Here is a 14762-nt window from a genome sequence, read left to right on the forward strand (position 1 = left end):
TATTACCACCACTAATATTCGCGATTCCTTTCACTTCACACAGAACATTATCAACATGTAGTGCTTTATGTTTGTGCATCAGATAAACTACACAGTAAATACATTAAACGTTCTAAAATAAAATCATACGCATTGTAAAAATGATGAGTGGCATTATGTGCTACAGGCCACCACCAGTAGAGGGTGCTGCAGCCTCCTCAGCACCCTTAGTTGCAGCATCCCTGAGTAAAGTAGGAGTCAAAGGTGTGAATGGTACTGGCCTGAGTGTATAATGTGCTTTTCAGGTAAAGAAAAAGCACTCAAGCAGGTGTCTCAACGTGTACAACCGGGGTTACATCTTGCAAGAAACTTCAACGGCACATTTGAAATTGCTCTTAAATTTGGTCTGCTCCCCCCCCCCCCCCCCCTTTTTTTTTAAGTACTCTATTTTCCATAGTATGTCAGATTTTTTTTTCTTTTGTTACTCGTTTGCAAAGCCCTGTGACTTACACCCCAACTTGTACACAGAAAAATCATGTGGTATTTGTGATGGTGACCCTCCTGTCCTGTGCACCAACAGCATTTCTTGTATATTCGTTTTGTGAATTGTTTTGTAATTTGTGTCTGTAGCATGGCCCAAGCAGAGGGTCACCCCTTTGAGTCTGGTCTGCTTGAGGTTTCTTCCTCAGAGGGAGTTTTTCCTTACCGCTGCTGCTCTGGGGTTTGGTAAGGTTAGACCTTATTTGTGTGAAGCACCTTGAGTGATTTGGTGTTATATAAATGAAAAAAAATGAAACTGAAATTGAAAAATCATGTTTGTTATTAATAATAGTGATAATAAAAAAAACATTTATGTCAGACTATCCCAGGAGTCAAAGCAGTAAACAAAATTAACTCCAATAATAAAAGAATAATTGCCAAAAATAAGAAAGTACAATACAGCAATGCACAAAAATCCCAAATTAAAGAGCTCATAATATAGAAAAAGCTGTGACATATATATATATATATATATATATATATATATATATATATATATATATACACAACCCCTGGCAAAAATTATGGAATCACCGGCCTCAGAGGATGTTCATTCAGTTGTTTAATTTTGTAGAAAAAAAGCAGATCACAGACATGACACAAAACTAAAGTCATTTCAAATGGCAACTTTCTGGCTTAAGAAACACTATAAGAAATCAAGAAAAAAGATTGTGGCAGTCAGTAACGGTTACTTTTTTAGACCAAGCAGAGGAAAAAAATATGGAATCACTCAATTCTGAGGAAAAAATTATGGAATCACCCTGTAAATTTTCATCCCCCAAATTAACACCTGCATCATATCAGATCTGCTTGTTAGTCTGCATCTAAAAAGGAGTGAACACACCTTGGAGAGCTGTTGCACCAAGTGGACTGACATGAATCATGGCTCCAACACGAGAGATGTCAATTGAAACAAAGGAGAGGATTATCAAACTCTTAAAAGAGAGTAAATCATCACGCAATGTTGCAAAAGATGTTGGTTGTTCACAGTCAGCTGTGTCTAAACTCTGGACCAAATACAAACAACATGGGAAGGTTGTTAAAGGCAAACATACTGGTAGACCAAGGAAGACATCAAAGCGTCAAGACAGAAAACTTAAAGCAATATGTCTCAAAAATCGAAAAATGTACAACAAAACAAATGAGGAACGAATGGGAGGAGACTGGAGTCAACGTCTGTGACCGAACTGTAAGAAACCGCCTAAAGGAAATGGGATTTACATACAGAAAAGCTAAACGAAAGGCATCATTAACACCTAAACAGAAAAAAAAACAAGGTTACAATGGGCTAAGGAAAAGCAATTGTGGACTGTGGATGACTGGATGAAAGTCATATTCAGTGATGAATCTCGAATCTGCATTGGGCAAGGTGATGATGCTGGAACTTTTGTTTGGTGCCTTTCCAGTGAGATTTATAAAGATGACTGCCTGAAGAGAACATGTAAATTTCCACAGTCATTGATGATATGGGGCTGCATGTCAGGTAAAGGCACTGGGAAGATGGCTGTCATTACATCATTAATAAATGCACAAGTTTATGTTGATATTTTGGACAATTGAAAGGATGTTTGGGGATGATGAAATAATTTTTCAAGATGATAATGCATCTTGCCATAGAGCAAAAACTGCAAAAACATTCCTTGCAAAAAGACACATAGGGTCAAATGTCATGGCATAGGGTCAATGTCAATGAGCAGATCTGATTTGATGCAGGTGTTAATTTGGGGGATGAAAATTTACAGGGTGATTCCATAATTTTTTCCTCAGAATTGAGTGATTCCATATTTTTTTCCTCTGCTTGGTCTAAAAAAGTAACCATTACTGACTGCCACAGTCTTTTTTTCTTGATTTCTTATAGTGTTTCTTAAAGCCAGAAAGTTGCCATTTGAAATGACTTTAGTTTCGTGTCATGTCTGTGATCTGCTTTTTTTTCTACAAAATTAAACAACTGAATGAACATCCTCTGAGGCCGGTGATTCCATAATTTTTGCCATGGGTTGTATATATATTCCTGTTAAACAGGAAAATACGATATCTATGTAAAAATTTGTTTAGAAAGGAATGAATGATTGAACGGGGCAAAGAGCTGCAAAACATCCACCGTACACTCAAAATGCAAATGAAATAACACTCATGACTTTGTCATCAACTCCACATTCACGGTACAACATCTGAATGAATACAGCCTGATGGTTTTTCTTTTTCCCCCTAATGTACTGATTGACATCAACCCTGCACCACCCATGGACGTTAGCGGCGGTCAGTTTGTTTACCGCTGATGTCACTGATGTCTGATGTTGAAAACTGCCTCTTTCTCTCTTTATGTCCTGAAGGCAGACGTTGAATCTTCAGTAGAAGTTTGTAGTGGGCGCACCACCAGTGGGTAAATGTGTCCTATAGAAATGAAATCACATCACCAGCAATACGTGTCTGTAGTCATAAAACTCAAGAACATGTTAATAGCTTCACTATGCAGTTGGAGGGTTTTAAACAAAAAACATTAGTTTTAAGTTTTAGGATATCTTCCCTGTTAACTCTCTACTTTTTAAATAAAGTTGCGGAAAACAGGATTTATCGCAAATGGCTGTGTTGAGCTGCTTGATTGCTAACAATGTTTTTTTAATATGATTAGACTTGTCAAAAATTGAATTTGTCTATTAAGTTTCAGGATACCCATCTCCAGAGTGTTTTTAATTAATTATAATTAGTACAATCGAGAAGATCCTTACATTTAACAAATGAATTCTGTGAGTCAATTGTACATACATGGCTCTGTGTGGGCTTGATATTTCAGAAATTCTTTTCATAATTGAGCCATTTTATCAGGGAGGAACACACAACCCTTCCACCATGTTTAATCCTTCAAAATGTTTGTGTTAAACCATTATAGCTGTTTTGTTTCTTCTATTCTATAGAAAGGTGCTCCACTTCATATTGGCGTTTAATAGTAGCCACAGGTGTATCTTTAACCAATTCCTTGGAATATCCAATCTACTGTAAACATCATATATATATATATATATATATATATATATATATATATATATATATATATATATATATATATATATATATATATATATATATATTGTTGTGTGTTGGGGGGGTGTGGCTGGACATTTTGGTGTTCTTTTCTTTTCTTTGCTCTCCAGGTGGTATGAAAACTGATTTGTCTGTGGAGAAGGTGCTGGCTGAAGAGTCCTTCACCCTCATCAACATTATGTGTAGCACCTGTGAATGGTGCTCACGTGCAGCCTTAAAGACTTTCAGCTGAAGCAGATAATGAGATGGCTTTCTGCATTTAAGCCATGTGTGATTCAAGCAGAATTGCCGGGAACTCGACCTTGTGATGTTCATTTGTGAGACGCTGAGGACCGCGCCTGGGTTTGACATCGTGCCTGTGAAGCAGGAAGGGTGAGGGACACATGCTGTCAGCACACATCAGAGGTGATTAATTGTTTGACTACTTGTTGATAGTAACTTGGTATTTTGTTACGCAGTATATTTGAATTGTGATGAGAATTGTGCAGCTCGCTTCTCACTGCTGTGGTGTGCGGACAACTGATCCTCCACCTGTTGTGAGAAGCTGCTCATTTACATAAAGCTTAAATACAGACCTGAATGTGTTGCTGATAGTGTGTGCCTTTTGAAGGATATTGCTTGTAACTGCTGACTTACCTCACCTCTTCTATCCTTCGCAGAGAGTTGGTTTGTCATGTCCACCTGGGGGGTGTTTGGCGGTAACAGTGAGTCCAGAAGCGCCGGGCTTCGATCCTTTTAGGCGCTGGAGAGTGTGCCAGCCTTCACTCCACCAGACTGATGCATCTTTTGTTTATACACTTTGTTTTGCACCAGAGGTGAAAGAAATAAATTGTTTTGTTATTGGAACCGCTTTCTGGTTATTTTAGTGCTGGGTTCTGTCAGACGCAGGTTCGCTCCTCAACCCGCGTCGACACATAACAGTAGTTCCCGGCCATTCCGTAATGGACCCAGCGGCAGAGGCGGTTCCTTTCGCCGAAAAAGTTCAAGAACACTTGGAGAAAATATGGGAGCAATTACAGCATCTCGCAAACCAAATTAATCAAACAGACGCCCATGTTACGGAGCTTGCAGCGCAAGCCGTTCCGCTTCCTGCTGCTCCAGCTGCGGCACCATCGATACCGGTGCAGATAACTCCGTCACCCAGAGATTCGGCATCCGAACCGATTATTTGTCATCCGGAGCCTTATGCGGGAGACGTTGAAGCCTGTGCTTTGTTTTTGATGCAATGTTCTCTGGTTTTTGCTCAGCGACCGGCTTCCTTCTCTTCTGATGGGAGCCGTGTTTCATATGTGACAAATTTGCTCCGAGGTGACGCCTTAGTTTGGGTCACAGCGTTGTGGAGTAACAACTCGCCATTGTTAGGATCCTTTAAGGATTTCTCCCGGGAGTTCCGACTGGTTTTTGACCATCCGGTGAAAACGAATACCGTTGCCCAACGGTTGCTGAATCTCAGGCAGGGGAGGCGGAGTGCGGCGGAGTATTCCGTGGACCTCCGGATTTTTTCTTCTCAGTCAGGTTGGAATGCCGCAGCTTTACGAGGAGTGTTTGTAGATGGGTTAAATGAGTCATTAAAAGACGAGCTGGCAGTCCGTGACGAGCCAAACGATTTAGATGAGCTAATATCGTTGGTGATTCGTCTAGATGATCGGATGAAGGAGCGTGGACGCGAGAGAGAGCGGCCATCAGAGCGGGTTTTTTCGTCTCAGGGCTTTCCCCGACACAGATCTGGGCCGCCTCTTCTTCGCCCCACTGAGGCTCCTCCGACGGGACCTCTGGCTCCTCTTGCAGACGAGCCCATGCAGCTCGGACGAGCAGAGACCACTGTATTGCCCCGACATATAAGCGTCAAGAAAAATAATGGTGACGTATCTCCAGGTGTTCTGGGACAGGCGAACTAACACACACACACAAAAAAAAAAACTTGTAGGGGTTATAATTGTTTGGGGAGTCAGAGGCGTGTCTGGTGGAGTGAACGTTAGGCGGTTAGAAGCCCGTCTGGGCTCACTTGATCGTTATTTTTTATGTGTATTAGGTATTTTCTGTTTGGGTTTTGGGGTCGTTTTGTTTTGTTGTTTTTTATTTCCCTACATCCCTAACCCCAACCTCACTTGCCCCAAGACCGTTCGTCTTGTGGGTTGTGGGGTGGTGCAGGTTGGTCACACTGAGCGTTCTCAGAAGACCTCTGCACCTAGGGGGGGGTTGTTAGGGGCATTTTTCTTGGTTTGGTTAGGGCCCGGTTCCACTCCAGCCTCGGTGAGCCTTTGTACCGTTCGTCATTGGTGTTGCCGGGGTGTGGTGCAGCGGGAACATACCTCAGTCGGAGGGGTGGGCCGATCTGTTGCCGTTCGCCATTTCGGTAGTTCCACCCCTCCCGAGAGGCTGGGGTATGGTCGAGTTGGGGCACCGGACGTATTTCCGGTTTTCCGCTGCGCCTTGGGGTTGGGGCTGGGTTAGTTTTTCCTGTTCCCTTCCCCGGCTTAATGTTTTGAGCCGTTCGCCAAAATTGAGCTGCCGAGGGGCTCTGGGAGGGACCTGGGGTCTTTCGGGGTGCCGGGGAAGGTAACAGGGTTTACGGTTGTTTTATTTGCCCCCGGGGTTGTTTCAGGTAGTCCTCCGGGGGTTGGACTTTGATTTTGTTTTGTTTCCTTCCGGGTTCCACCTCCAGGGTTGATGGGACAGTCCTCTGGGGGGGAATTGGCTTGTGGGGCCGACTAGCCAGGTGTGGCCGGGTCTGGGGTTCCGGGGTTGTGGGGAGGGTGCCTCCTGGGGTTTGATGGTACGGTCCTCTGGGGGGCGCCGTTTGCTCCATGTATACCTGGGGACCTTTGTGGGATTCCGGTTCTGGCTATTCCTCCTGGAACCGGCGGTAAAGGCCTTCTGGGGGGGGTTGGGCTCTGCAGGTCGTTCTGGGGGGGTTGTTTGTTATTTTTCTTTTATGCATTTATGTTAGTATTGTGTTTGTGGGGCTGTGTTGGGTTTTTGCGTTTGGGAGTTTTTCTTTTCTTCCCGGGGTTGGATGGGACGGTCCCCTGCGGAGGTTTTGGGTGGGTTTTATGTTTTTCTTGTGTGTTGGATTGTACTGGGGACTGTTTTGGGGTTTTTGTTGATGCCAGCCGGCCTTCCAGCTACGGTGCCCTGTCCTGCTGTCTGTGGTGGACCTTGGGAGCGTTGTGCTGTCTGCTTCCTGACGAGGACCCCGGAGGGAGGTGCTGTTCTCGGGCCTGGTCTGTACAGTCGCCGGGAGGCTTCCCGTTAAAGGGGGGGGGTACTGTTGTGTGTTGGGGGGGTGTGGCTGGACATTTTGGTGTTCTTTTCTTTTCTTTGCTCTCCAGGTGGTATGAAAACTGATTTGTCTGTGGAGAAGGTGCTGGCTGAAGAGTCCTTCACCCTCATCAACATTATGTGTAGCACCTGTGAATGGTGCTCACGTGCAGCCTTAAAGACTTTCAGCTGAAGCAGATAATGAGATGGCGTTCTGCATTTAAGCCATGTGTGATTCAAGCAGAATTGCCGGGAACTCAACCTTGTGATGTTCGTTTGTGAGACGCTGAGGACCGCGCCTGGGTTTGACACATCGTGCCTGTGAAGCAGGAAGGGTGAGGGACACATGCTGTCAGCACACATCAGAGGTGATTAATTGTTTGACTACTTGTTGATAGTAACTTGGTATTTTGTTACGCAGTATATTTGAATTGTGATGAGAATTGTGCAGCTCGCTTCTCACTGCTGTGGTGTGCGGACAACTGATCCTCCACCTGTTGTGAGAAGCTGCTCATTTACATCAAGCTTAAATACAGACCTGAATGTGTTGCTGATAGTGTGTGCCTTTTGAAGGATATTGCTTGTAACTGCTGACTTACCTCACCTCTTCTATCCTTCGCAGAGAGTCGGTTTGTCATGTCCACCTGGGGGGTGTTTGGCGGTAAAGTGAGTCCAGAAGCGCCGGGCTTCGATCCTTTTAGGCGCTGGAGAGCGTGCCAGCCTTCACTCCACCAGACTGACGCATCTTTTGTTTATACACTTTGTTTTGCACCAGAGGTGAAAGAAATAAATTGTTTTGTTATTGGAACCGCTTTCTGGTTATTTTAGCGCTGGGTTCCGTCAGACGCAGGTTCGCTCCTCAACCCGCGTCGACACATAACATATATATATATATATATATATATATATATATATATATATATAGGGTGTCCCACTCGGTTTGACCCTTAAATGCTACAGACTTAATCACTTATGTTTCTTTTTTACTTGCAGAGACCCTGAAGTTTATGTTGATGCCAAGTAAAACTCAGGAAAATGCCAAGATTAACCAAACTACAGCGAACAAAAATTGAGTTTTGGCACCAGACCAAGAGTGTCAAACAGGTGCAGCGACTTTATGCTAGACTGACAAAACAGGGCCAGTATTGACATTGGTATGAAAAACTTCAACCTTTCAGCTTTCTGTCCAGCCATAAATTTATTTCCTAGACATATGCTTTGACCATTTTCTTTGCTGATAAAATGTTGCATATTTTTTGGGACACCCGATGACGTTGATGATTTGGCCAAACTTTTTGCCTTATCCCTGTGACCTTGACTTTTAACCTATTCTTCTCAAAACCAGATCACTTTGTCCTTGGCTGACCTTCAATCGTTCTACCAAGTTTGGCCCAAATGGAACCAAAAATGTATATGTTCCCATAGATGAGCAGACAAGAACAAAAACAATACCCCCGCATGCGCTGTCACTGTGCGCGGGTGTAATAAGCATGTTGCCATGGTCGTCTTAACAGCGAACAATCTGGCCAGTACATCCTGGAAATACAAATTTGAGACCCCTATGCTTGAGGACGTGCAGTCAATCGGAGAACAATATGTGCAATATTTTCTTGAGTTGACTTAAGAATTTCCTGAACATCTGGATCAGATCAAGCAGTTTGAATTGTTTGGCCCCTGATGTTCTCTTTCAAGCTTTACTTTTGTCTGTTTGGTGTCTCGTCTCTGCATCATTATGTGGCCTTGCATCGCTTCATTAGCATCTCCATCCTCGTGGTGTGGTCATTATAGGGCCAGTAGATGTAAATGTTTGTACATTGTACAGCACCTTTATAAATACTTGCTGAGTGCTCTTTTGGGTGACATAAAAAATAGAGGTATATTGAATTGCTCCATTATTTTTTTAATATAAAAAAAAAGATATTTAATAATGGATTGAAAAAGGATAGGCTATGACCTTGACATGGTGTTATGTTCATGCACTGAAAAATAAAGTTTTACTGAAAATATCTTGTGGATCACTTGCACTGAGGTAAATTGCACGACTGAAACCGTGTAATTACCACCTCCACACACACGCACACACACACACACAGTCTCTCTCTCTCTGCTCCAGAGTTGTTGACAGATTAATCAGTTATCTTAAAGGATTTGCCCACTGCACTCCCACACCGCTGTCCTTCCAGGTAACAAAGTGGCATATGACACCATGACGCCGAGGCAGATTTCCAGTTGTCATGGTAGCCGACTGCTTCGACAACAGGCCGAGCAACTGCTTTTTCACTGAAGAGAGGAAGCAGCGTCTTAGCCTGTGCATCCGTCTCACTCATCCATATTCATAAAGAAAGAGTACAGCTGCAAACTTACTACATTTTCCCCATCGGCCACTTTATCAAACAATAGGTCAGTTAGACGTCTACTTTATTTTCAGTTAAAATGATCTAAAAACAATAGTTATGAAGGTAGATTTTTTTTTCTGCAATATGTCAGACTTTCAGTAGGTTAAAGGTTTACATACAGGTGATTGCCTTTCATTGGCATAATTTTGGGTCAACTGGAGAACATTTGTCTGTAGTTAGGGTCTGAACTGAAGAATAGTACAGACCTTTGATTAAGAGCAGGAGAAAAATTCTAAAAATTAAGGGAAGGCTTCTGGAGCAACATTTTGGATCTCAACTCACAAGTCTGATTCCGTCTTGATGTGATTCGTGGTACCACAATTACACAAAAACACAAGAACCTTGGGACAAGCGGGGGTGGTGGCCAAGCAGTTAAATGTACTTGTTCTCAGTGCAGAAAGTTCTTGGTTCCACCCCTGCCCATTCTCTATTCAATGTGGGGTTACATCATGAAGGGCATCCGGTGTAAATTGTGTGCCATATCAACATGCAGATCCACCTCAGATCTGCTGTGGTGACCCAGAGTGAAAACAAGGAAGAAGCCAAAGGGACTTACTTACTTACAAGAACCTTGGGACCATGGAAAAGTTACATCTTTGAGGAAGGAGGCTCAAATGAACAATTAGGCTTTACTTTTGTTCTACAGCTCCAACAGAACCTCAGGATCAAACTGAAGAAGTGATGGAGGCATCAGATAGAAATGCGACATCACCCGCCTTTAAGGGAGCGCTCCATCACCAAAGCAGCCATTACTCGGATTGGTGTACCAACTTACCAACCTACAGACCAGGATTCAAATGCAGATGTGAGCTTCAAGGCTACTTGTCTGTGTCCTTGGACAAAAGATATCTGCATCATCAAAGTCCAACTACAACCCCTGGCAAAAATTATGGAATCACCGGCCTCAGAGGATGTTCATTCAGTTGTTTAATTTTGTAGAAAAAAAGCAGATCACAGACATGAGACAAAACTAAAGTCATTTCAAATGGCAACTTTCTGGCTTTAAGAAACACTATAAGAAATCAGGAAAAATAATTGTGGCAGTCAGTAATGGTTACTTTTTTAGACCAAGCAGAGGGAAAAAAAATATGGAATCACTCAATTCTGAGGAAAAAATTATGGAATCATGAAAACAAAAGAACGCTCCAACACATCACTAGTATTTTGTTGCACCACCTCTGGCTTTTATAACAGCTTGCAGTCTCTGAGGCATGGACTTAATGAGTGACAAACAGTACTCTTCATCAATCTGGCTCCAACTTTCTCTGATTGCTGTTGCCAGATCAGCTTTGCAGGTTGGAGCCTTGTCATGGACCATTTTCTTCAACTTCCACCAAAGATTTTCAATTGGATTAAGATCCGGACTATTTGCAGGCCATGACATTGACCCTATGTCTTTTTGCAAGGAATGTTTTCACAGTTTTTGCTCTATGGCAAGATGCATTATCATCTTGAAAAATGATTTCATCATCCCCAAACATCCTTTCAATTGATGGGATAAGAAAAGTGTCCAAAATATCAACGTAAACTTGTGCATTTATTGATGATGTAATGACAGCCATCTCCCCAGTGCCTTTACCTGACATGCAGCCCCATATAATCAATGACTGTGGAAATTTACATGTTCTCCTCAGGCAGTCATCTTTATAAATCTCACTGGAACGGCACCAAACAAAAGTTCCAGCATCATCACCTTGTCCAATGCAGATTTGAGATTCATCACTGAATATGACTTTCATCCAGTCATCCACAGTCCACGATTGCTTTTCCTTAGCCCATTGTAACCTTGTTTTTTTCTATTTAGGTGTTAATGATGGCTTTCGTTTAGCTTTTCTGTATGTAAATCCCATTTCCTTTAGGCGGTTTCTTACAGTTCGGTCACAGACGTTGACTCCAGTTTCCTCCCATTCGTTCCTCATTTGTTTTGTTGTGCATTTTTCGATTTTTGAGACTTATTGCTTTAAGTTTTCTGTCTTGACGCTTTGACGTCTTCCTTGGTCTACCAGTATGTTTGCCTTTAACAACCTTCCCATGTTGTTTGTATTTGGTCCAGAGTTTAGACACAGCTGACTGTGAACAACCAACATCTTTTGCAACATTGCGTGATGATTTACCCTCTTTTAAGAGTTTGATAATCCTCTCCTTTGTTTCAATTGACATCTCTCGTGTTGGAGCCATGATTCATGTCAGACCACTTGGTGCAACAGCTCTCCAAGGTGTGATCACTCCTTTTTAGATGCAGACTAACGAGCAGATCTGATGTGATGCAGGTGTTAGTTTTGGGGATGAAAATTTACAGGGTGATTCCATAATTTTTTTCCTCAGAATTGAGTGATTCCATATTTTTTTCCCTCTGCTTGGTCTAAAAAAGTAACTGTTACTGACTGCCACAATTTTTTTTCCTGATTTCTTATAGTGTTTCTTAAAGCCAGAAAGTTGCCATTTGAAATGACTTTAATTTTGTGTCATATCTGTGATCTGCTTTTTTTCTACAAAATTAAACAACTGAATGAACATCCTCCGAGGCCGGTGATTCCATAATTATTGCCAGGGGTTGTATATGAAAGTGAGTACCAGACGTAACCAGCCATAGAATGGCATCTTATTTGTTTAAAGCTGTAGGCTCTAGTTTTGTGTCATGATATGGTACCCAGGAAAAAGTACCATCACGATGGGCTTCAAGGCTGACAAAGGACCCAGTTATTCTTCTAACGCCCATCGCCATGCGCTAAAAGGCTGCTGAGCAAAAATAAACCCATTAATTCCAAACAGATATTGTGAAAAGTCTTGGCTCTTGTCCTGGTGGAAACTTCAGTGTAGGTTTTTAAGTTGATCTTCAAGTAATAGTTATGGAGTGGATTCTCGAAGGAAGACGAGCTCACATTTCTATCTGATGTGTCTATAACTCCATCAGTTCCTTTAGTGTGATCCTGATGTGCTGGTGGACATTTCAAATAAATCCAGTGATGTAAGTCTGTGTGATCCCAAGTACAGAAGGTACTGGTTCTTCAAGACATGGTCAAGATGAGTACATTGTCCAAGCAGAGTTATGAGCCGGTCTGCTGCCTGTGGGTATGACGGTGCTCGATGTGGCTCCTGAGATCTGTGGGCCGCCGTCGCATGGGAAGAAAGCAATTTTTTCATCTCTGTCTTGCCTCAGTCTTGGAGCATCGGTTCTCCAAGACAGTGGATGGTGTTGTGAAGCATCCAGATTGGAATATTTTTGATGAAGCTTAACCACAAGCTTGTGCACAGATTTACACATAGAATGCAAGAAACATCTGCAAGTGGATGAATGTTTTCCATCCGGAGCACTGGTTGTTTTAACCGTCACCTGTTTCGTCACACCTGCCAAACGCACCTGTGGATGTCAACAGCTGATCAATTCCATGTGAAAGATTGTTTGGATCGCTTTATTGAAGTCGGAGCACATTATGTGACCTCTGACCCCGACACTTGTCCTGTGGAGGAGCAGCAGCTATTAAGTGAAGAAGTGTGATGATGAGATAATGGTGAGGAACAGAAATGGACGTGTGTCACAAACAAGTAGGAAATTAAAGTGGTTTGTGCTGTTAGCATGTAATTGCTCTGACTCACGTTTCTTCTTTAACTGCAAGTGCAATTATTTTGGTTTTCCATCATTCTGGACAGCAGAGAACATTGTAGAAATATGGGTATGAATTTATTTCACTTTTCAACTGATTTCTACAAACACTTTATGATTTTGACCCATGAGGGTCAAAATACAGAAACAAGGCACCACTTTTTTTGTGGCAATTTTATGGATGATACGGGAGGGGTGTTTTTTTTTCAACACTTGAATGGCAAACATCATCAGCATCGGCATTATGAAGCTGAAGAAACACAGCAGACCCCAACTTTGGAAGTTCTAAGAATAAAATGTTTTAAAAAAGAGAGAATAACACAGACCACCAGAGATCCTGTAGGGAATTCTGGATAAAATCAAGATGAATTTCCCACAAACATTTTGCTGGATAGCTGCTGGACAGGTAGGACAACACACACACTGCTCTGCTCTGTCAGTTGTCAATACTGTTGTGAGTTACAGTTACATTTTTACTTAATTTGCCAAAATGAGTCAGTGTTTTAGCCTTATTACGTACACTCAACAAAAATATAAACGCAACACTTTTGGTTTTGCTCTCATTTTGTATGAGATGAACTCAAAGATCTAAAACTTTTTTCACATACACAATATCACCATTTCCCTCAAATATTGTTCACAAACCAGTCTAAATCTGTGATAGTGAGCACTTCTCCTTTGCTGAGATAATCCATCCCACCTCACAGGTGTGCCATATCAAGATGCTGATTAGACACCATGATTAGTGCACAGGTGTGCCTTAGACTGCCCACAATAAAAGGCCACTCTGAAAGGTGCAGTTTTATCACACAGCACAATGCCACAGATGTCGCAAGATTTGAGGGAGCGTGCAGTTGGCATGCTGACAGCAGGAATGTCAACTAGAGCTGTTGCTCGTGTATTGAATGTTCATTTCTCTACCATAAGTCGTCTCCAAAGGCGTTTCAGAGAATTTGGCAGTACATCCAACCAACCTCACAACCACAGACCACGTGTAACCACACCAGCCCAGGACCTCCACATCCAGCATGTTCACCTCCAAGATCGTCTGAGACCAGCTACTCGGACAGCTGCTGAAACAATCGGTTTGCATAACCAAAGAATTTCTGCACAAACTGTCAGAAACCGTCTCAGGGAAGCTCATCTGCATGTTCGTCGTCCTCATCGGGGTCTCGACCTGACTCCAGTTCGTCGTCGTAACCGACTTGAGTGGGCAAATGCTCACATTCGCTGGTGTTTGGCACGTTGGAGAGGTGTTCTCTTCATGGATGAATCCCGGTTCACACTGTCCAGGGCAGATGGCAGACAGCGTGTGTGGCGTCGTGTGGGTGAGCGGTTTTCTGATGTCAATGTTGTGGATCGAGTGGCCCATGGTGGCGGTGGGGTTATGGTATGGGCAGGCGTCGGTTATGGATGAAGAACACAGGTGCATTTTATTGATGGCATTTTGAATGCACAGAGATACCGTGACGAGATCCTGAGGCCCATTGTTGTGCCATACATCCAAGAACATCACCTCATGTTGCAGCAGGATAATGCACGGCCCCATGTTGCAAGGATCTGTACACAATTCTTGGAAGCTGAAAATGTCCCAGTTCCTGCATGCCCGGCATACTCACCGGACATGTCACCCATTGAGCTTTTTTGAGATGCTCTGGACCGGCGTATACGACAGCGTGTACTAGTTCCTGCCAATATCCAGCAACTTCGCACAGCCATTGAAGAGGAGTGGACCAACATTCCACAGGCCACAATTGACAACCTGATCAACTCTATGTGAAGGAGATGTGTTGCACTGCATGAGGCAAATGGTGGTCACACCAGATACTGACTGGTATCCCCCCCCAATAAAACAAAACTGCACCTTTCAGAGTGGCCTTTTATTGTGGGCAGTCTAAGGCACACCTGTGCACTAATCATGGTGTCTAATCAGCATCTTG

Source organism: Thalassophryne amazonica, chromosome 3, assembly GCF_902500255.1.
Source record: "Thalassophryne amazonica chromosome 3, fThaAma1.1, whole genome shotgun sequence".
NCBI lineage: Eukaryota > Metazoa > Chordata > Actinopteri > Batrachoidiformes > Batrachoididae > Thalassophryne > Thalassophryne amazonica.